This window comes from Haliaeetus leucocephalus, unplaced genomic scaffold, assembly GCF_000737465.1.
Source record: "Haliaeetus leucocephalus isolate CR32 unplaced genomic scaffold, Haliaeetus_leucocephalus-4.0 Scaffold373, whole genome shotgun sequence".
Taxonomy (NCBI): Eukaryota; Metazoa; Chordata; class Aves; order Accipitriformes; family Accipitridae; genus Haliaeetus; species Haliaeetus leucocephalus.
The window spans coordinates 9,185,840-9,210,491 of NW_010972809.1; the positions used below are offsets into that span (position 1 = coordinate 9,185,840).

Sequence of the window (24,652 nt, forward strand, 5' to 3'; positions counted from 1 at the left end):
GCATTTGACTACAATACTTCCTGTATGTACCTCCTTATGCCACATTACTTTTGTCTGCTTTCATACCAGAAGTTCTTTAGGGTGAAAACATTCTTTACTTTTGCCTTGTGTGGTGCCAAATACATTGCCGGTACTTAAAATAAATAGCAGTAATACAGGCTCATTATCATGCAATTTAAGCCCTGGCAATCTATACTTGATCCGGGAAAGCCAGTTTTTTTCTGACACTATCTGTGCTATCTGGGGAGGGACTGTGCTAATACCTTCCATGTGTGTTAAAACAGCCTTTGCTAAGAAGGTTTTCATGCTGGCTCTGAATCTGATTTTACATACCCCGTTTCACACTGATGTAACTGTTTTCTTCAGTACAGTTGCACTTCGTACAGGGCCTTCTCCCAGTGACCCTCCATGAGCCAGAGGGAAAATGTGAACCATTGTTTCTTGGGCCAATGTGAACAAACCTTATATGACTTTATTTTTAAATATTTTTTTTAATAATAGATGCTGCAGTTCTGTGATTACTTTCCAAACACAGGCTTCATATTTCCCCTGGGGCCTGAAGAAATTTGCCATTTTTCTATTATTCCACTTCCCACCCCGTGCATTCGCAATTTAGGCAAATTTTGCCTTTGTGGTATTTAATTTAAACAACTGGAAATGGGTTTGTGCTGTGTGGATTGTGCGGGAGCACAAACATGTTTACAAGAAAACAGGCTTTACAGTGCTTTGGGTGCCCTGCAGCCACAGACTCCTGAGACAGGAAATCACAGCATTAACCTGATGATCGAGCTACAGACAGCAGCATCTACGTGCCACAAGACTCCCAGTATTCTAAGTGAAAGGCAAAGGCAATGGGACCAGATTAAAATACAAAAATCTGGCAAGCCAGAAGAAATTTGACTCATGCCTCTCTGTCTATATGCACATATACGGCCGTATACAGACAAACATATTCTCTTCTACACGTAAACAAAAAGGGATGATATAAATACAAATAGGTTTCCAACTTCTCAGAGAAAAAAACCTGCGTTCTGAAATGATTCATATTACCTTGTGGTGTGACAACATATTATTTAATAGCGGTATAAAGTGATACATGCTCTGAAGGGGCTATGCTCATAAGAAAAGCTTCTTTTGGAGTCAGTTGCATGCATTACATCACTCGCGGCCACATGTGAATGTTATTTGTGTATGTACTCTGAAACAAAATAAGGGGGGGTAGACAAAGAGATATTCCTCCCACACCCTGCATGCCAGAATCTCGTTTCCTATCCTCAGCTGGTGCTCAAGAGTCTGACTCCAGCAATAACAGTCTCCCACTGAGATTAAAGCACTGGCAAACACAGCTTATCTTGGTTAATGTATACTTAAGTTTTGTGTGTATTATACGTACATATATTTACATATATAGGCACACACACACGTATGTATATATTTATACCTCTCTCTCCCTTTACTGATACACATATTGTGTTTATACACATTTATAAATATGATATGTAAGAAATCTTTTGCAGAGAGGAAATAGTCCCCGGGTGGGAAAACCCTAATAAATTTGAGCCCAAGCAGATATGACATTTGACTTCAGCAGCTGCCCCCCGCTCCTCTGCAGCTCGATGGACACAACCGCTCTCGGAGATCTCTAGCTCCTTCCCATAGGGAATGCTGGGCTCCGCTCCTGCTGCAGAGCTGTGGCTCCCACCTGGCTGATCCCAGCCGCTCTCACCAGTACCGTTCGTTCCTCCAGCTCACACGAGCTGTGCTGGGACTGTTGTAAAGCCAGAAAGGCTCGGAGACCTATGGCAACAAAAGCCCGTGTTTTCGTGGGATCATCGAGCAACTGCGCCTGAAGTACGTAGCACAGACCCTGAAGAAGTTGCTTGGTGACTAGCTTGTTCAGCATTTCTTGAGACATTGCAACATTTACCAAATTTCCCCCTGGGGAGAATCATATTGGTAAATGTGGTTAACTTGATGATCCTCTTTAAGTTTAGATTAGCCTGGGCAGACATATTTAGCAAGGGAAAAGACAAGAGAAAGTGATCCAAATTTTGTGGATTATAAACACTTTTGTGGACTGTGACAAGTAGAAGATTTAGTGGGACATGATCAGCTCTTACTCCAGGGTAAAGCGATAATAAAGCTCCTGAAAAAACCAGAATAAAACACCTCTGCTAGCAAATGATAACTCATTAGGAATATAAAAATATAAGCACATATGCCTATGCATGTATAGTTGCCAGCAGTGAAGGGTTTGTACTTCAGATTTGTGTGACGTCTGTTGATTACCAGAGCAAATTAATTTCCCCTGAAAACTAAATGGATCTGTACAATGCATGTACACTGGTGCTTGGAAGATACAAACAAACCAGGAACCTTCATACAAGGGAAATGCTAAAACTGCCAATTCTTACTATTGCATCATTTTGGCACAGAAAAAGGTAAGGACGGGATGTCCATAAATAAAAGCTGTTATTTTAAATCTACTGAAAAACTCAGGTATAAATATATACCAGTGAGTCAGAAAAGTGAGATGTAAGTAGGTGGAGTTTGATCATGCCCTGTTTTAGGTGGATACAAATAAGATGGAAGCAGGGAAGTTAAAGCCTTTAAGTGCCTGAAATTCCAAGACCAAGCTGCAGACCTGTAAAGTAGTAAGCCAAAGAAAGCATGCTAGCATACCTGCTGGCAAGAGAAACAGCATACAGCAAGAGTACTTCTATGCTAGGATCAGCAAGGGTAGAAAAGTTGTGAAGGATGCATAAAACCCAAAATACGGGTAAAAGAACAAAGAGATTATGGCAAACAATTGCTGTTTAACACCAACAAATGCAATCCAAGTCTATGAAACAGCTGAGGTTCCTCTGACTGTACAATACTCAGTGTAACTAGAATTCCTTGGGGGTAAATATCTGCACATGAAGCACTTCTATGAAAAAAATTAGCAAAATTTTTTTGGTAGGTGAAATACCTACATTTCCACCATATATTTCAGTAAGAAGCAGTCACATAGTCTGAGAACATTTAAAATGAACATCATCAGATGCACTGGTATAAAACAAGAAAAGCAAAGGGGGAGGAACCTCAAGCCCAAGCTTATCAGTCTCTTGAAATGGTTTCTTCTCAGCAGTTGGTCACTGTGCTCCCAGTTTCTTTAGATGTTTCCCTGAGCTCAGCCACTAAGTGAAGCATCATTCTACTCAAACAACCATTTCATCCTGGCAACAGTATGTTCACTTCAATGGATGTGTGTTGGCTTAAGCACAGACCAAAGTCTGTTGCTGGGAATGCATCTAGGAATGAAAGCTGCATTTTCACAGCGATCCTCACCACTCATGAGAATTCCCGATTCCAAAAACTCCTGCCCATTCATATTTTCAGTAGAATTTATATGTCTATGAGCTTGTTTTCTGTGGGGCTCTGAAATCTAAACTCAGCCTAATGTAGATTACTTTTCTTCACTGAAAGCGTTACCAAGCATTGGAACAGGCTGCCCAGGGAAGTGGTTGAGTCACCATCCCTGGAGGTATTTAAAAGATGTGTAGATGTATCCCCTTAGGGACATGGTTTAGTGGTGGACACAGTATTAGGTTAATGGTTGGACTCCTTAAGGGTCCTTTCCAACCTAAATGATTCTATGATTCTACTTCCTCAGGACATTTGGGGACAGGCTTTCTGAACAGCTCCTTGACTAATATGGCTTTCTGTGATGAGCACCAGCAAAGACGCCTTCCCCCTGTCCACTGGCTGGATCTGTTTTCTTCCACTTTGTCATACAACAGATTTTCTCCGTTAGTCTGCAACAGTGAACAACTATGACAAAACTCGGGTACTCATAATTTTTCAGTTTGTTCGTGTTACCACCTCAGGCCAGCCATGGTGCCGGGAAAAGGGACCCTTTAGCTGTAAGGCTCGCTTCTAATCAACCTTGCCCCTTACAAGCCCTACAGCTCTTCCATCCTTTGGGATGCCCACAACCTACTTTGAGCTCAGCAAGGCTGCTCGTGTAGAGAAGTACTGCCAAGTTAGCCTATGAAGTCATCTCTTTACACAGCTTTTCACAGGATTTCTTCAAGGTTCTGATTCTTCAAGTGATAAAGTGAAGCTGCCAAGGAGAAAGGCCACATTCTATTGAAAATCCCAGCGAAGATATGGGAAAGATGAATGGCTTACATACATGGAAGCTGAATGGCAAGCATGGCACTCAGAAGCAGGCAAGTTTGGTTGCACCTTCTGAAGGCTAGAGGTGTATTAAACACAGCCAGCCCTCACATGCTGCCTCAGTCAGATCTGAATTGATCAGCACACTGCGGTTCAAGTAAAGGGTAGCCTTAACTTTCATTCTTGAGATTTGTGCTGCCCCTTGAACAGCACTTCTCTCCAGGCTGAAAATGCAGATGGATACCCCTCAAACACCATCATTTTACATTGATGACTTAATTTATTTCATTCTGAAAACTGAAAATCTGAGACTATTAGCACATTTAGAGAAATAATTGGATTAAAGCAGCAAAGGCCAGCAGGGATGGAAATTGTCTATCCTTTAAGTAAATCTTAGTGACAAAAGCAGGATGTGTGAGAGGCATTTAATGCTGCTCCTTCGGTGCAGCCTAGCCATATGAAAGGCAACTTTCAATTTTACAATGGGCTTTGCGCCACCAGAGATATGATGGAAGGGAGTGGGAGTGAGAAATGAAGCTTAGCTAACTAATGAGTTAGGGCTATCCGCTGTTGTTGGCTGAAGAGCTGTTGCTTAGTTAAATATAGCAGTTATTCTCCTGGCAGTGCAAGATGAACACCTCATGAAATGAATTAGTGACATTCCTATGGTTTGATTTCTCATGATCTGTAAAATTTTAAAACTGATCCTAATTCCCAGATCTTAGTTTTTGTGCCAGATTCACCAGACAGGAAAATATTAATCTGCTGGGATTTTTCAAGGAATTTTCTACATCTAGGGATGCTGAGAATATGTTCCTCCAGAATCAAATAATAGCTATACTGCTCTCCTCATTGCCCTCAAAAACATTCTTAACCTCTGCAAGTCTACAGTGCCTGTACCACTCAGTCTCCAATGGCTTTTGAAGGACAGGAGTGGAGGTAAAGGTCTTCCAGCTCTTTCCAGTAACCCACGCATGCACAAACCCCCTTTCCTCTCTTGAGACCAACAACAACCTTCCCTTTTTTGCTAGTTCTTCTGGGCGTTCAATCCAGCATTGGAAAAACATTGTCTTCGCAGAACAGGAGCACTGCAACTTCATTGAGACTTCACGTGAGTCCTGCTTGGGACTTTGTGCCACTGCTTTGGCTGCCACTTCCCTGGGCTCGCCTCACCCTGGGGAGAAATCAGAACATGCACTGGGAGTGTGCAGCTCAGCATGCACCTCTGCAGGCCAGGACTTCAAGACAAGTCACAGGACATGAAGGACAAGGTGGATGAGATACAACGTACTGAATAACTGAGACACAGACTGAGTTCCCATTTCAGTGCTCAGAACCCACTTCAGAAAGTGTGAAAAGCAAATGGCTAAGTCTCTGTAGCTGTGGCAACCTCTATCATCCCATGGCTACTTTGGATCCCAAATACACTACTCTGATTCCCCTGCATCATACAAAAAGGGGAAAAAAATAATTGTAATAAATACGGAAGAAATTGATGTCTAAACTCTTGCAAGGAGAGAACATCCAATACAACCAAGTGACACACTAACATTTGTGCATCTGAAAGGCAGTATAAAGTGTTTAATGACAAGGTCCATGAAGCTTGCTCAGCCTGTGGATATTTTCCAGAAAGAGAAGCTCTGAATGGGCTGTGTCAACAAAACTATCTCGAATCCTTATGCCTGCCTTTAACACTGCACTGAAAAACAAGTCAAAGAAGGTACAACAATTAATACCAGCTAAAGATCCTCAGATCTCTTCAAAACTTCATTGTACCCCCCTTAGTTATATATAAGGCAATACTTAAATGCTGCTGTGCATATAATATTGAGAATTGATACAGAGTGGCAGTCAGGCTGACTTTTGAGTCAAACATGCCCGTCTGAAAATAATACAAAAAACTAGCTAAAGGTTAATCCTGATAACAACATTTTGCTTCCTCAAGGCAGACATGATGTTATAAATGTAAGATTTCCAAGTTTTGTGGGGTGTGGGGGATTCCTTAAAACTGACGCATCCCTTCCCTTAGGCATTGTCAAATCTCAAACTGAACTGGGAAGCCAACACTACTCTTCCTACACTAGACAGACTCAAAAGAGAGAAGATTCTGCTGGAAACATCTATGTTAAGCTCTGCCAAGAAAGTGTGTTTTCTCAACAAGAAATGACACTATTTGCTTTGTCCTAGACAAGTAAACAAATTATTAACTCTATTATTTCACATTTTGTACATGACACCAATCACAGCTTTGATAACGAAAATCCTTCGCAAGTTAGAGCTTTTAGCTTGAGGAGCCCCATGTAATGCATAATAAAATACTGGGGAGCCCATAGAGGGAATTCAGTACAACAAATACCTGGAGCAAAGATTATAATCTATTTCCCCTCCACAGAGTCAACAAGACTAAAGACTGCCCGCTTGATTGTGTCCCTTTCCTCAGGGCAAGTCAGAGATGCAAGTCAAAGTTACTTGCTTGACAGAAAACACAGGAAGAAAGAAAAAAAACCCTGAATTTGCAGTCTGGATGGGTCATGCCTGGTGGCAGATGTGGTGGGCTGGTGGTAGATGGCATTTCTTACTGTCTGACTTTGCATGTGTCGAGGCTAAGAGCCTGGAGTCTTGACCTTTTTCTGAGCAAGTCCAATTATGCTTAACCACAGAGCCACACTGCCCCATCTATGACCTCTTCTCCTAGATCTGGAAGGACACACCCTCTCGGGGAAAGACAGTTAATTGCATCTCTCTGATAATTTAGCCCAAAGACTGCTAGTAAGTAGAGGCTATCAATTGTGTTGAAGTATGACTGCTGCTTTTTGTGTTCCAGCTTACTATCCACCAAGGATTTCCTAATGCTGTTGGACTCTAGCCCATATATGCAAAGACAATCTGAAGTGCTAAATAAGATGCTTGAATTGAATTGTAGCTCTTGCTATGGCCAATGAAGATTATTTCCACTGAGGAAACCACCTCCTTTCTTAATTGCAGGGAGGTATTTTACTTACTCATTTTACAGCCAATGTTTGCATCGCACATGGAGATAGCTGTGAACTCACAAATATAAAGTAAGAATTAAAAAGTTTCCAAGGTTGCAAAGAGCACCATAACTTAATAAAAACTTGTTTAAGAAGCCAAGCATAATGTATGTTATGTTACACCAATCCTAGATCAAGAGTTTAGGACTGAATACACAGAGAACTTTACAGTCACAAAAAGCTTCTTAAGTTGAAAATCTTGCTGAAGCAATAATTATTGTTTTGCTTTCCCAAAGAACATTTTTATTTTGGAGAAATATTATCCCTTTCACCTCAAAATGCCAGCAACTTGGACACTGAAAAACTTCAATCAATTTAACTCTGAAAGTGTACAACGACTCTTCTGCTTGTCTGCACAGATATCACATTTCTCCAGCCCAAGGTCAGAACTGTCACTGAATACATGCATGATTTTGTACTTGTACTATTCCATGTTGCCTAAGTAGAATTTGTTATTCTAGGCTCACAGCACCCCCAAATAAAACACCAGCATTTTATCTGAAGGAAACTGAATAAGGCAATCAACAGAAAACACCATTTAGTTGCCACCTTAGTCACTACTGAAGACAGTCATGCTTGGGCAAGGTTACTTGCAGTAAATATACAGCTTTCCTTTATCATGTCAACCATGCCCGTCAGTCAGTATTAGCTGGTTTGGAAAACCAAGGTCACTTCTGACATGCTGATATTATAAACCTTTGAATAGGGTAGGACTGGTGAAATAAAATACTTGTTTTCCAAAGGATGAAAGTTTACAGCTAAAGTAAGCCTTCACTCAGTGTCTGTCTTTCCACTGACCCTGGCTGTGGGGGAGTATTTATACCACAACCCTGCTGAACTGCAGGCTATTTCATAGTGCTCCAGCTTTGCTGGCAAGCATTTCAACCCTAAGGGCCAAGACACCAGCCACCCCTTCCTTCCTCTGTGAGTAACCCTGGAGGGGATGCCTCGCTCACAAACTCCACCCTGGAGCAGGACTCGAGATCCCAGGGATCTGTCTGCAGCACTCAGGTCCAGTCTCCTTCTAAGCCTCTATTCCAATATTAGGATGATTACTGTCAGTTATTAATGCGGGACCGAGTTTGGGAGTGATTTAAGCATGGTGTCACTTTTTTTTTGCTTCAAAGCTGACTTTTGATTGGTCACAGCGAGTAAGTGAAAGCATCTGAATGGCAATGGAGCTATAGCACTCTTGCCATCACACAGAAGGGGAAAGCTTTGTAAACTCATTCTTTAAACCAACACTTCAGAGTAGCTGTACAGCAATACTCACAAGCCTTCTAATTGCAGCATTTCATCAGAAAAAAGCAGAGGGAAAGAGGCAAAGGTTTACAATCTTACACCACAGGACAGTGTGTGTGTGTGTGTGCACGCGTGCGTGCACAGCTCTTCAAGTTATCTTAGCAAAAGAAAAGACATTGTAACTGCAATTCCCTTTCTTACCTTGCCCAGATGTGGGGTGGGATTCCCATTTCCTCCCCTTGCAGTCACCCCACTGAAAACCCTCACTGAGGGGCATAAAGCACTTTGTTGAGAGTGTTCACTCTCCAGGCAGCGGGATCCCTTTTGTTAAAATACACCATGCAAACGAAACCTGGGCTCCACTGAAGGCTGTGGCCAGGATTTCAGCCTCCACCTGACTGTGATCATTTCCATACTTTACCTCTTTGGCCTCTGTATGCTGCAAGGTGGTCTACAACAGACGCCAGCATCATAGTACATTAAAATCAATTTCACCTCAGAAACAATGGCTCCATTTGTAGTGTATGTCAAGTGTTAAGAGATTTGTTTCAGAGCCCACAACTTACAACATGTCAATTCAACATATTATCCTAAGAGGATATACACTATTTATAAGGCTACCTTCTTGTTCTCCGCTAAAAGTAGTTCCCAAGGTTCTCATTTCACTAACCTTTTAGAGCATTGCCTTGGCAAAAGATTACAAGCAGGAAGCATAAATAATGGGATGTACTTAATTTAAAGATGCCAAAGTCCAAATACTGTTGTAGCCAGGTTATAACTCATGGCATCATCAACCATTGTCTATCTAGATCTGCTTTGCTATAACACAGGTACCAATTACTTTGTTATTTTTGAGCATAACACCAAGGAAATCAGGCAGGAAAAATCAGTAATAACAACTATGATATATTCACCACTCACGATTATCTGTTGTCGTTTACCTCTTCTATTGCTGAAGCTGTTGCTGCTTAGCATCTTTCTTTAGCGTTCCACTCATTAGCCAATACCCATAAACAGAGGTATTTATTTTTAATAGTGCTCCCTATTAAAATTCCCTTATAAAATTGTACAGTTTTCTACACTAACAGTCCCTAGCGCTTTGTTTTACAGAAGTGTTAGGATAGTGCTCTGGGCAATTACTCAATAGTACTGGAGTACAGGAGTTGTTAACCTATGGCTCTGAATCAGCAAAGCTATAAATATACCTTAACACATTATTTAATTAAAAGAATGGTAACATTCCAAACATCTGTGCTTCTTTGGATAACTTTCTGCAAATACACCCAGACAGGGACTTTAGAGATGTGTAATCGAAACACATATCAGAAGTAGAGAACCAAGTAGAAATATTCACATTGTTGGTGATTCTGGCAGGGGAAAAAAGTTTCCTTCAATAAAAAGCAAAAGATTTTGTTTTTTTTTTATTTTTCTATGTAGTAAACAGCAGATTTTTATAGGTGCTTTCAGTCTACTCTGAAGCTGTGTGAAATACCTTGTCAAACAAAACTGAGAAAGTACCAATTTGGCTGTGAAGTTCTGTCATTTTCTGTTGTGTAATCTTGTCCCTGGCTAAGCATAAGAAACTGTACAAGATACAGACTTTGTAGGTCTTAAGAGAGTGCAAGAAACACTTTCCAAAAGGCACTGGCTCAGTTCTCATGAACCCCTTTTTCCCTCTTTTATGACTCCTCAGCAACTCAACTGGTTGCAGACTGCTCTGCAGAGCCGTCCCTCCAGCTGGTGTTTGCCTCATGACAGAGTTGCACATGGATTACAACTCCCAGCAGTCATCGAGCACTGTTTAAATGGGATTTAAACAGAGAAGAAAGAGACACAAAGCACATGTATGCGCACGGCACGTGCATCTCGTCAAGAATGAACACCAAATCAAGTTCTGTTTCGCTTACCAATATCTGGGAAAAAAAGATCAAAAAGTTGGACTCTCTCCCCTTTTTTTGCCTGTAGCGTACTTCCAGGCATGTGATTTTTTGCTTTTGTTCGGGGTAAGCACAGCCTGGGATTCTTGGGGATCTTTTTAAAAGGCATCTCCTAGAATAAAACCTAAAGTTTGAGAAGACGCTTGCATGTTCAGCTAGCTGGGCAGCAAAAGCAGTAGGCACTGGGGAGTACCAGGAGTGGGGAATTTGTGTTCTGGGGCAAGTGCCTCATATTTCTCTTGGAAAAAAAAAAAGCATTAAGTAAACCAGAAGTATTTTAGCTGTGAAGAGATGTAACTGAGTAAAAATACAATCTCTAAATACATTTGAAAAGGCAGAACTGAGTGATAACAGACAATTGTGGGGAAAGAGGAAGGAAAATGCTGGAATGACTAATGATGATATATGAAGATGGGTAATTAGATGATCGCATTACAGAGAGTTAAGTGGAAGGCTAGGGAGAATAATAACGTATGAAGACAATGTATCTCAATAGAGAGGTATAGTCACTCTGTGCACAAGCAGGTGGTGAGAAGAAGCAGGACAGGAGACAAGCCTCAGCCCTGCAAAAATACTGTACACTTTCCACACGACATGTGCCAGTAGCAGAATTAAACTGATACCTGAGCCTTCACTGAAGTAGTTTAATAATAATAAACTTGCCATGTAAAGCCCATTTTAATGTAGAAGAAGTATAAGAAGGTCAGTGTAAATGAAAATGAGTTCCCAAACTCTCTACACAAAACTTTCTGTCTACAGCATCAGAAAGCGTATATAAGTCACCCAAGGGGACACAGCAAATCAGTGACATTAAACCATCTGATCCTTAATCCCAAGTTTTCTATATTTAGTAGAAAAACTACAGGATAGATCTATTTGGGTCTGTTAGATACTAACTGCATCTTTTAGAAAGAAGAAAAAGACGGGTGCCATACAATCCATGTAAGGGCTAGATGAAACCATACTTAACTCCTATAATGTTTTAGTCATTCTGAATATAAAATACGTCTTTTAGAAGTATGCCACCAGGAATGTTTGTGAAGATACCTTGCAACTGCTGAAAATGGGCACTGGTCTGAAATTTATCGTAACACAGTTACCAGTATAACACTTGTATGATATAGCCAACAAGCCACTATGTCATAACATTTTTTCCTCATGAAGATTATATTTGTAAAATTGGCTAATGAGCTGATAGCGGAGACCATGGCTATATGCCAGATATTCTCATTTTCTTTGGATCTTCCTTTAACTGCAGGCACATGAGAGCTTTATATTTAAAAAATGTGTCAGTACAAAAATGTGAGTTTACAGTTGCAGACCATTAATTTGAAACTCTAATGCAAAGAAAGAAGGGCCTAAAATTTCAGAACAGGCTTCCATTGATCCACCAAAGAGTGGAAAGTACTAATAAAAATGCTGTAAAACATTTAAAGATGGTATCCAAGGAGTTTCCAGTAAGAGGATGAGCTCCTTGGGTCTCAGGACACTGAAAAGCTATCTTGTTACCCAGCCAGTGAACTCGGTCTGGTATCCTTGCTTCAGCTTTTGCATGCAGGTAGAAGTCTGCAATTATGGGCCAGAATCTTAACAGATGTGTTAAATAGGTTCCCACATATGTTTCTCTAAAATCTTAGCAAAGATATAACAGTGATTATTAGTTTGTGTCTAAAAATCTCTGCCATCATCAAGGATCTTTCTGCTCTAGCTGTGGTGCAAACCAGGACCAAAAGAAATTTTCCTGCACAAAACATTCATAATCCAAGGCCATGCTGCACATTACTGAATGAGCTAACAACTTGAAGCCATACTGCTACTGTGACAAACACAGGGTTTTATATGAGCTAATTTACCCTGCTTCTGCTGCACTGAAGCATTTCACACTCTTGTGACTAGATTCCTTTACCCGACCTTTACTCAAGTTGCATGCACATGCTCTCAATACATAAAACGGAGCACAAATAAATAGAGATACAGGGCAGTGCGAGGAGACAACAACAAACAACAACAGTGGTCATCAGGATGCACAAGAAGTCATAGCACATCACTAGTATAGTGATTTTTGAGGGCAACAAAAAAGTTTTCAGGAGGGATCTGAGGGTACAAAAAGAGGAACCTGTTTGCTTTCTTTGCAGCAGCAATCAATGGGATATTTTGTAGAGGGGGCAAAAAGAAGCAACAAAATGGAACACTTGTAAGCTCCCCCCATCAAAGCATCACCTTATTAGGCAAAATAAAAATGAATTTGGGGAATAAGAACAAATCAAAGCAAAACAATATCTTGGACTTGAGCAAATGATTTTATCAGCATGCCTGGAACTTAGTTTTGGAGGAAGCCATCTCTATATCTATGCCTAAGGCCATCTGAATATGCAAGGCCACTTACCAACATGATATGCAATGTGAACATTTTAGTTCAGGTCCAAATGAGGTCTAACAGGCTCAAGGCCCTATGCATTCTTTCTTTTTTTTGAAGAAGCCTAACCTTGCAGCTGAAACATACTCGATTTGACACAAAAGCAACACAGGAAGAGTCTATCAAAAAAGGATATTAGTCCTTTTCACAGTCTTAGGCTTAACTGTACAAGTGTTTCTGGAAATGTTTAATAGAACAAAAGTATGTGAAAAAAGAAAAAAAGAAAAAATGCAGGCAGAGCTGATGTAATTTTTTTCTTTTTTAATAATCATTTTTATATTGCCTAAATCCCTAAAGTCGGTGTCTGGACTCTGTCTGGAGGCTTCCCAAAAATCACTGCTTGTCAACACCCTTTCCACAGAAATGAGTCTGTTTACCTCCACCAGTGCATTGTCAAGTCATCTCTTCCCATTCAACGTTACAGTTTAAATTGGTATCCTTAAAGAAAAGTCTAACCCTCCCTTTCCTTATCCAGGAATCTCTCTAATATCTAAAGCCCATGTTAAAATAATTTATATTAGCAGAATGCCTTTCTTCAAAGTGCATCTCTACAGAGATCACTGTAAATGTTTAGATGGTACTTACTACAAGAAGGTCCAAATTTGGCCAGTTGATAGCAATGAATAAAAGGGAAACTAAAAAAATTCTAACTGGATATTAATTCATTTTGAATCTGATCCAAAATGAACATTTTCCTGTAGAGGAACTTGATATAAAGTTCCTTCCTCTGCCTCAACAATCTACTCACGGCTTTTGGAAGAGACACAGGTGTGATACACCTGCTGGAGTGTGCCAATCTCCTGAACCGTCTTTGACAGGTTACACAGGATCCCTGAGAAAGCCTTCACATCACCCAGTGTCTGAGGGCATTCTCGCTATACTATGTCTTGTGAAGTTTTGCTTATTGGCAATGGCAAACAGTGTCAAGCTGAGTTCTCGGCAGTTAAAAAGACACTGGAAGACTTGAGGGACAACCCAGCTTCCTCAGGCTTTACAGAAGAAAAAGTAGTTGGTAACAAGGGGAAAGTTGATACACAAACCAAGGATGCATTCACATCCAATGCATTTAGCTCTTTCTGTCTCTAGAAGTCACTGGCATTCATTGGTGTGTGGAAAAAGTTATTGATTACATTCCTCTGATGATTGTGCATATCCCTTCAGCAGACCCTTTCCTCTTACCACCATAGATGGGACAATCCTGGGCAGTCCCAGCCAAAAGCAACCGTGACTCCAACCACTTTGTCACATTTCTAAATGGTCCCTCCCAGCAAAAAGTCCTGGTAAGTCATACCCAGATACATGCATAGCAGCTGTCTGTGTTGTCCCAGTGCTGTAACTAAACCTTCAAGTCAGTTGTCCGTACGTCAATGTACAAAACGCCTGTTTGATGAACTCTGGCATATAATGCTGATCCTCACAAAAACCACAGCAAGTATATCAACTGCCACGTCCCTGTGCACATGGATCGTTTCTCCCAGAAGTTCGCCCCCAGCAATCGTGGCCCCAACACCTGCTTCCTCTAAAAGCAACTCACTAGCTGAAGTAGCTGCTGGATGCAGACGTTTGTATCTGGAGTATTCTCAGTCATAGCAAGCTATGCTATCAAGGGTATCAAATGTAATTGTTTCACGCGTTAGTCTGGACTAGGAAATCCTTCACAAAGCCATATTTAAGAACTTAATGAAGTCAATCACGTCTTCTTGTTTCACTCCATCCAGCAGTTAAGCCGAAGTAGAACTAACTGTGGTCACTAATACTAGAAGGCAAAAATAAGAATACTTGTGAGCTTTCCAGCACACAAACTGCTTGTCATCCATCACCAACTCCCTTTGGCTGTTCTTCAAGTGCACCATAAGTCTTCACTGCTGTGAATCTCTACTGTTATGAATAACGCATGTTCCTGTGTTTCTGTTTTTACTCCCGTGTCCACCTTCCCCTTGCATTCATTATGCCACACAGCTATTGAATTATTATAGCGGTGGGTGGCTTACCTTTAGGGCCAGTCAGGTTCTAATCATGCCAACTTTTTGTTTACAGTGCCTGAGCTGTGTGACTCTTTTGGGATTCAATTCATCGGTCCAGATTAATTTTGGTCTTTATTTTAAGCCTAGAAGCCATCCAGAAGGCATCTAACAAATACATGAAGTACAGAGATAATACCAATAAGCACCTTAGGGAGGAGACAGAAGAAGAAAGGTCAGGAAAAACACCTGAATACTACCTTGGAAACTCATCTGCAAGCCCTTTCAGCCAACTATGTGCAAGATAAAAGACTGTGGTAACCTTATAGGATTAGCACTTCAGAAGACTTGTTTAGAGTGAGGAGCGAATGTCACAACATGTGATCAGTAGTGACACTGCAGTATAAGAAGAGGCCCCAGCGGGCTTTGTTTCATAGCTATGAAAACTGTGCACAGAACAAACTTGGCCCTGTCACTCACCTGAGCTCTTCCTAAAACCACACATTTCCTCTGTTTCCAATTTCACCTTTATAACCCACCTTTTAATCTCCTCCAACACATGGAAACAGAAACTACGATCAAGAGGGAAATGCTGCCAAAGATTAGAGGTTTGGAAATTTACAACTGTTATCTAAGGGAAAACTATAGTGGGAGCCAATTGCTTTAGTCAGAAGTCTTTGTTATTGTAAAGAAGCTTTAATATATGTTTTTGCTTTCTAAATCAGAAGGTGGAAGTGTAGTATTTTATGGGTCAAACAGAAGAAAAAATAAAAACAAAAGCAATTCAACTCCTAGTCACCCAATCTGGAAATCTGTAAAAATAAGGTCTGCAAAGCACTAACTTGGTAACAGATGTACTGAATTATAAACATGAACTTGTCACAGATTACTGTAAAAAAACCAGGCAGGCATCCGATTTTAAAACACATTTTTTTGTTTTCATTATTGTTAATCCACCTTTCCCCTTACAGCTATTCAATACAAAGCATGACTGCAAAGTAGTACCAGTTTAGCAATCTGGAGGAAGGAAAAAAATAAATGTTTTCAAAAATTACAGAACAGTGTTCCAGAAAGAAAATCTGATTTAAAAACTCATTTCTGTTCAGCAGTCAAGTGGTCTGTTTTGAATTTCAATGGCTATCCGTAGCACTGAGGTTTCTGTGTCACTGCATACAGAAAAAGCTGACGAGGAATGGTGCTGTCTTACTCCATTCCTAACCACAACCCAGCAGATAAAGTCTGAAGTCACAAGTCAGCTGAGAGCTCTACCAAGACTATTAAAATGTACTGGCAAAGCTGGAAGGAAGAAATTTAAATGAGGCCAGGTTAGATGTTTCAAAGGGATGAGTGACTGATCCTGTTTTATGTTATGCCAGACAATGCTAATAGTTTAAACACTAGCTCTGTCAAGTGAGAAATAAATATATTATCGTCTGTGAATTATTAAAATTGACTTCACCTACTCACCTTTAGACTTTTCTGGCTGAAAGGAAAAAAAAAATCAAGAAGAAAAAAAGTCTTGCAAGAGAGGCATGCACTCTTAATCTATTACTAATGTCTTGAATCCTGTTAATATTTTTCATATTGTCTGCTTTGGTGAGCTCAGACACTATATGTGAGGAATGAGCAAAAATTCCAGCTGATCCTAGGCATAAAGCTCTTTAATGTTTAAGTCTCCCCTGCTCTGCAGATAATTACTGTCTCCTCTTTCACCCATCCAGCTGGGACATCAGACAATTTGGGAAGCATCCAAGATGGGCATGAAGATCCATTTCCTGGTTCATGACAAGTACTGTAGATGTTTATGCCACAGAGATAATTTTGTAGGGTTTTATTCAGCAACAAAAAAAAATTTTCAAAAGTTTTTTTAGATCTACAAGTCTCAATTTCCCCTGCAACTCAACCATACAAGCTCTCCTTGAACACTAGGGAAGTATTAAGGATACTAAAAAATAATTAACAACGTAAATGTTTTAAAGTTCTGATAAGGTCAGAATCATTGCTACGGATTTTTAGTGGAATACAAAGATGAGACATGAAGATATGGAAAGTGGTTAACCACTCATCAACAGCATCATCATCACAGGGTAGCAACAATAACAAAGGTTCCACCTTTTCATGCCTCCATCATGAAGTTGTTAATTTACAAATGTTGACTCTAAAGGTGATAGAGGGGAAAGGTGAAGGTTTATTTATTTTTTAAACAACCACTTCCAAACCTCCACATCCTTTCAACCATTTGCCCCTTTGAGAGAAAGAGTAAATGGTGAAGGACAGAGATACGAGTCTGAACAAAAACTTCTTGGGTTTTTTTGGGGGGGAGACAGAAGACTTCTAGGATCAATCTAAAAGAAAGCCTGACTACCCTAGAAAAGCACCCTCCTGCCCCCCAAATTAGGCTTTCCTTTGAAAAATAGAAAAGCCAATTTTGTTATCTTTTTTTTTTGAGCAGAATACTTTTTGACTTTTTTTTCCCCATAAGTAAAGTTAAAACATTCCACATTTTCTAGGGGAATAAACTTCAAATAACTAAAGAAATAAAAGAAGAAAGAAACCTACTGTCATTTTTGAATGGTGAAACACTTAAAAAACATGAAATGAAAGCTTTTAGAGACACACCCCCAAACCCTCCTGCTTCTTCAGAACTGGCTACCTTTTTATGCTTTTCTCTGAACCTGGTCCGTATGGCCCTTTCACACTGCCCTGGGGTGTCCCTCAGAGGGACAACTGCACTCTCTCTGATAATGTCTTTAGCAGTGCCAAAGTAACACTGACACATATTTTGCAGGAGGTGGCACAGGATTTTGAAAATCAGTGGCTTGAAGTACCATCTTTTAAGCAGGAAAAAGACTAGGTGCCATGGCATCCCCAGGCTCGAGACAGCTATGCTCCCAGCAAACCACTGACTGGAAGACTTCATGCTGAAAAAGACTGATGTCAAGGCATCTGCTGACCCAAACTCAGCAGAAGCTGCTTTTAACAACACTAAAACCATCTCATGGCTTCTCAGATGAAACACACGAACATTCTGTGGCTGTCATCTTCCTTTGTGCACCCACTCACCCATAAAATAAAATACAAACAGCTGAAGGCAGGCAAGCTCTTACAAAGGTTGGAGAAATTAGACAGGAGACTAGCCCTTAATTCCAGCTTTGCTGAAGGAAACCTCACCTCTGTCTCATATCCTCTGTATTCAAAAGCCATTTTTATTTTCATATAAATCATGTCATTTACGGTTCTGTGCTGCCATTCTAAAACCATTGCAAGAGTTGAGTTGGCACAGCACACTTAAAAGAAAAGGTTACAACGTGGTAGGAAACAGTCAAAATTTGAACAGTATTGTTAATGTATTGCTTGACTTTTAAAATCCCATTGTAAAATGAAACAAACAGCTTCTGAAAGGGAGACAGATCTTCAGGCATATTCCACTTTTGAATGTGAACCAGCAATTGGTCTGTAAGTGACCTCAACCACCTCTGACACCAAGGTCTTTAGAAAGCCCTGGTGGGAACAGTTTTGCGCTGAGCCACTCTGCCAGTAGTCCAGTCGCACTGGACACTCCAAAATGTGGTCTGAACCACAGTTCAGCTCTTTTCAATGTCTGATCTCGGGTAGGAAATGGGGAATAGGCTGTAGGTGGTGGAGACCGTCGGCAGGAGGGAATACTTGGCAGCTGTGACAAATGTGTCTTTGGTGCTGCCTGAGCCTGGACTTCTGTCGTGGCTGTTGCCTGCTCCAGGCTTTCTCCTGCCCTTGTGACTTCCCTTCAGAGGCTTTGCATTTCCCACCACATCTGCTGGAGCACAGGGAGTGTTTGTATAGGACAGGCATAGGACAGGCAGCGATAAGAAAACAAGGGATGGTCCAAATGAGGGTGAGACAACAGACAGAGATAACAAGGGGGAGGAGGAGGCCAAATGGCAGGCCAAGGGAAGGGGGAGGCAAGGGGATAAGAGGTGAGATAAAGAGAGACTTTCTGTGCATGAATAAACAAGAATAAGTGAAGAGGTGGTGGTGGTAAGACCCCCCACTGCCAGGAAGGCAGAGAAGAATTACGGGCAGGAAACGTCACTGCAGGAACAGTTGTTTAAAACTACAAACTGCATGAACTTGGTCTAATCCCTTCTTGCCTGCACAGCCACCCTAAGAGAACCTGGCTGAAGAAACCGTCCCGAGCTATTTCAGCACCTCTGCTGCCGAGTGCTGTGCTCACGCACAATGGAGCAGGCAAACAAGAATAATCAGCTGGCACCTCCTGAGTTCCCACAAACGTTTGGGCTGGCCAGCTCAGTTCCCATCACAGCTGAATTACTTTTCTTCATATTAAGATGCAGCAATGCACGTAAGCACACTCTTAGCTCCGAGTATGGAAACTGTCCCTATTAACTATTCATGCCCTTGAAGTGAAGCACTTGCTTGGATGCCCTGAATCAGGGCCTAATTAAGGAGGTAAACAGCCTTCTCTCCTCATTCACCTCTCCCTCAGCCTTAATCCTCCAGTCACCTAAGTTTAATTTAAAAATCTGTTTTCAGGAGTTGAACCTGGATCTGTCACATCCAAGATTGCCACTAATTGCTATGTGTCAACAGGATTTAGAAAACCGAGCAACAAATTAAAACCACCAACCCTTCTGCCTGGATGACAGCTTTATCTTTACCCACTAGCTTTTCACTGGGGTTGCAATCTCTTTACCCACCCAGAGTGGAACATTGCGTTGCCCAAAGTCAGTCAGAGATTTCTTCAGCTAGTCTGAACATTTCTGAAGAAAAACTACTGATCTTGTAAATGAACATATGGTGCAACAGCCAGGGTGCAAAAGCACTTCAACTTAGACTCCAGGAGGTAAGAACACCCTCCTCCTCTGGCTAGTCTTGTCGGATAGTTGTGATATTAGGGGATCAGAAAGCAGACTCAGAGAGACAGGCTGATGTTCTCAGGAAGATCAATGAGGATGTGAAGGTCACAGATGACACATGGCTGGTTTCAAAACCTCAGGAATGACAGCAGGGAAAGAGGTGGTGAAGGAGGAAGGGGAACAGAGCCAGCTGTAGAAGTTGCCAGAGAAATATTTTGTTGGAGGCACAGCAGAGGAGGAGCAGGATGATGCAAAGAGAAGCAACTGAGTAAAGCACAGCGTACGAGGACTGCAAACAGTGGTGTCCAGAGGGATTCCTTTACTGGATGTGCCTGTCTGCTACTGACGTAATGAGCTAGTTATGAAGCAAAAAGTCAGAAATGTGTGTGGGAGTGTTGGAGGGGCACATATTAGGTGTCTCCTCCTACAAGAAAGGAGGTAAGCTAGGACTCCCGCTAAGAGTCTGTTAAGAGGATTAAACAAGACAGTGAGCAAGATTGGACACGAGCCTGCTGAACCTTCTCAGGTTTGGTGACATATTGAGGGGAAAACCTGATAGCAAAAATGATCTTCCTATCTTCTAAGGAAAAACTAAGATGAACAAAATCAGGGTGAAATAAAAAAAGTAGAAAGCTACTTGTGGAGGAACAGTTGTGTCCACTAGGAATGGCAGCAGAGCACAACTGCATCAGGCTCTCCTCCTAACTTTGCAGCCGCCTCATGATCTCACTCAAGCCGTGTAGTCTGTCTGCTCTGCCATACGTGTGTTTCAGAAGCAGAAACAGCGATACTATTTTTTTTAAACCTTTTTCACATGCTTGTTGAGAAACATTTAAACTATGTTAAGTGCTCAGTGCCTTGTAGATGCTATACAGAGACAAGCTACTACTAATCATTATTTTACTTGGCTGAATTTGACATGTATGTTTTCAGAGATACTTCTGAAATGCCTGATATGTAAGGCCTTAACTAAAACAAACAAACAAACAAACAAAATCTACTGCAGGTTTTATTAGCAGGAGGGACAAATAAAAGGAAGAAGGTGGCAAAGCAATGCAGAGATAGTGCTGAGTTTGAAGTAAGGAAAGATATACACATTTTGGCTGACACAGCAGCAAAGTCAGCTTGGAGGAGAATTAAGGACACCAGAGGTAGTCATTTACTAAGGCAGTAGTTTTCAGATGTTGACATACATTTTCAGAACAAGGAGGAAAAAAAACCCAGATAAGAGAAGCCTGTCAGAATTATGACAACTTGGAACTTCTTTACCTGGCTGCTAGTGAGGAAAATAGACAGGAAAATCATCTGAAGATTATTCTTCCTTGAATGCTCCCATTTCATTTTCATGAGTATTAATACAGGCCACATATTGACATTGATGAGCAAAAAGATCCTTGAGGAAGGGAAGCACGTGTTTCCTTGTGCAGACATCTGAACAGTTTACAGTCACGGGCGGCTCTGAACTTAAGAGTAGGAAATGAAGCTTGTATGAAAACTGAAGTGGAAGTGCGGGGCATTTAGGGTTTTGTGATCATGGTTTCATTAGACTCTAAATGCTCTTTAGGGCAGGAACACTTAGAGGAGTTCAGAAATGTTTTCAACTTTAAGAAAGCTGACTTTGGGAGAATGTGATATGCCCCAAGGAATTTTTACTGGAATCCTATGAAACATGGGAAACACAGAGCTGAATTTTTAAAAAACATCTGAAGAGACTGAAATTTAAAGCCATCCTGCTTAATTCCAAGGAGGAAAAAGGGCAGCTGAGGCCAAATGCAGTTAAGTAAAGATGTAAAGTTTAGTGTAAGCAACACATAGAAGACTTGGGAAATTTCTTATCTATCTATATATCTGTATCTATTTAGATACAACAAAAAATCCTTTGAAAAGTAAACAACATGGTAAAAGAGTGATACAGAACTTCTTAGGCGTTAGAAAGAGCAGTTTTAAAGAAATAATTCCAGGAGGACAAAGTATCTTTTGACACTGCCGTGAATTTTTTCTTCTAACCATTACATGGAGTTTCATTTATATCAGTGCTAGAAAGGACTGGGAGAAAAATGATTAATTGCTTAAGGCATACAACAAAAGCAAGAAGTTAGCAAGCTAGCATGCCCTTTTTTTCTTTGAAGAAGAATAATAAGAGGCCAGATGATTGCTTAAATATTAGCATCACATTGTGACAGAGTTTCCAGGGCTTGCTTAAAGGAAGGAAATTTGCATTGATGTGTGTACATCCTCAGAGTTATAGCCATAACAAATGTGATGCACGAATACAACCTGCAGTTCCTATTCTAGGCAAGCTGTAGGACAACTGCAGAAACAGGTGGGAGGGAAGGGGAAGAATTCCCTGTAACTCATGCAGAGCATTAGATTCAGAGAAAAAACAACATTTATGTACGGTTGAAAGCTTTCTCCCCCCCGCCCCTTTTAAAAAGTAACATAAACTCCTAACAGAGAGATATATACATCTTAAGTTCTGTGATGATGGGACAGACCAGTGAGACCTGGAGTTAATCTTCATTGTTGCAGGAAAGGGCAATGAAATGAAGCAAGCTCCTATAGAACTGTTAGCTTAATATCTGCCATGCAAAAATAATAGAGGCAATTTTACTCAAACACCTTAACAGGCATAATTTGATTAGAAGCAATTGTGCAATTCTTGGAGGGAAATTTCTGCATACAAATTAATAGTAATTATCTTGCTGAAAGATAAGAAAATTAAAGACAGGCCCTAATTCTCTAAAAATTACCCAACGTCAGGGGTTGAGAGACCTGATGCTTCCGACATCCTGTGCTGCAGGGCTGCTTGTTTCCAACTGACTGAGGTGGCTCACTGAATTTTGGTTTTAACTTTTAAAAGAAATTTAAAATCAATTTTAGTATTATTTTTGTGAATAACAAATAGATTCTTTAAATCCAAATATAAACTATGTTGCCTACCTACAATATGAACGTTCTGATTGTAACAAAAGTAGAAAAGACTAGTCAGACCATTTCTGAAGTATTTACATTTTACAGGTGAGTAAACTGTAGTGGAAACTTATCTTTACACGCCTAGGGCAGCAAATGAGTGTAAAGTATGACCTTACTAGCCACGTGCTAAAAAAGTGTGCAAAATGCATGAAAGCATCTTTCATAGTGTATCAAGTTCAGTATAAAAAGCAAACTTGTCACAAAGCTTCTGTGAAAACTGTAGATTTTAAGAAAGGCAGAAGTAATCATTTTTCCCCAATCCTTGCAGCAGGTTAGAGTCTCCAAATACAATTAAAAATAGGTCAGAAAAGATACTGATAGGAATTTGATACAAGCAGAAAGAAATGATACCGATAGGTTTGTAGATGGCAAGATGCAAGAAGGGAAGGAGAGAGACAGGCATTAGAAGCATTAGGAGGAACAATTCCCAAGGCCGGTAAATATCAGGGGGCCCCAAAGCAGTCAAGAGCAGAGTGAAGAGATTTAGAGTCAAGGCATTCACAGGGTCTACTTAGTTTGACCAGAAGACAGTCTCACATTTCAAGGTTTCTTCTTCAGTACAGCTAAGCTTTTCAATGGGAGGCCTTGACCCCAGGGCTCACTAACTGAAGAAAACAAATGTGTTTTCAAATGAGTGTATTGGCACTGTCAGAACTGACTGTACACAAGATTAAACGATATTTATTTTCACTTTCCAGAATACCATGTTAAATTTTAGAGAGACAGACAGACAGAAACGTTTCCAAATAAGACATGAGAATCTGAGCATCAGATTTTCTGTGTCAGCTGGGATTCAACAGCAGAATTCCTGTTAACTGATCTGGCTAAGCCTCCTTCCAAAATGTCAGCCTGAGGCTTTCTTGCCTTCAGCGGTCTTGGTGAGGGTGGCGGGAGGGGGACACGTGCCGTCAGTCTGTTTCAGTTTTCTCATTGCTTTTCCTCACCTTCTCCTGATGGATTGGATTTTGGTCTGGCATTTTGGAATTTCACAGATGTGATTCCCTGACTGAAACAAACAGAAGCTTGCCTGCCTTTGATAAGGAATGGAAATAAAATCAAAATTTAAAAAAATGAAAGTGATTCTGGGTACCCAGCCTGAGATGCTCTAAAAAGGAAACTTTGATTGCAGGCAGTGGATGCCACATCTCTTCATAGAGGAGTTTGCTCACAGTTCATCTGCATATTCCTTACGGCAAAGGTACTTCATCAGAACCCATTTTGTGTTTCTACCTTGATCGTGCTTGAGCAGCTTCACAGCCTTCTTGGGTCCACAGGAACCAAGTAGGGACTGTGTTAAACTCAAGGAGAGATGGGGGCAGCGGAAGAGAGAGATGGAGCCCAAGAGAAGGCGGCCTACTACAGACCAGATAATTTCAGATAAACATCAGATGTCTACTGAGTTTATACACAGTGCTATTTCAAGGCCACATTCCACTCTGTATTTGAATACATCCCTATACTCATGTATGGACCTACTAGCAATTGCATAAGCATTCCTGAGGGACCTGTATAGTGAGCTGAATTTAAAATCCAGAAATTGTGTTCCCAAAAGGAGACCAATACGAATGGAGAGGAGACCATGGGCACCCCTATTTCAGCAGAAAAATGTCTGAGCACATGACTAAGGTGGAACTACAGCGAGGGCTTCAGAATAGCTACATACTACCCGTGAATTTTGAGGAGCGAATATGTACTTGTTAGTAAGAGGTAGGACAAAGCAGGAAAGTGGGTCTCACAAAGCGCAGACTTGTTGGGTCAAGTGTCCTTTTCCTGTTTGGCAAGTCCTTTTGTCTCTGTGTCCTCCTTATCATCCTGACACCTTACCAAAGCACAGAATGACGGACAGCTCTTAATGACTTCCTAGTGTTTGATTCCTATACACTGGCCCAGCCCTTTTTTGCATAACGTGAAAATCTCTATTCCCCTCTGAATTTCCACTTTAGAACCCACGTCCACTGTCACACACACGGCTCCCCACTCCCACCCTGCAATCTGTGTCAAGACAAACATGCTCTTGTCACATCTTGCTTGAATCAGGCAGCTGAAGCCAGCACTTCTGAATGGACGGACTGAC

At 40.9% G+C, this 24,652-nt stretch overlaps 1 protein-coding gene across 1 annotated transcript in view; it reads right to left on the reverse strand.

The window, feature by feature from the left end:
• Positions 1–24,652, reverse strand: part of GMDS (GDP-mannose 4,6-dehydratase) — a 426,651-nt gene that overhangs the window by 46,587 nt on the left and 355,412 nt on the right. The gene's annotated exons all lie outside the window — the stretch shown is intronic.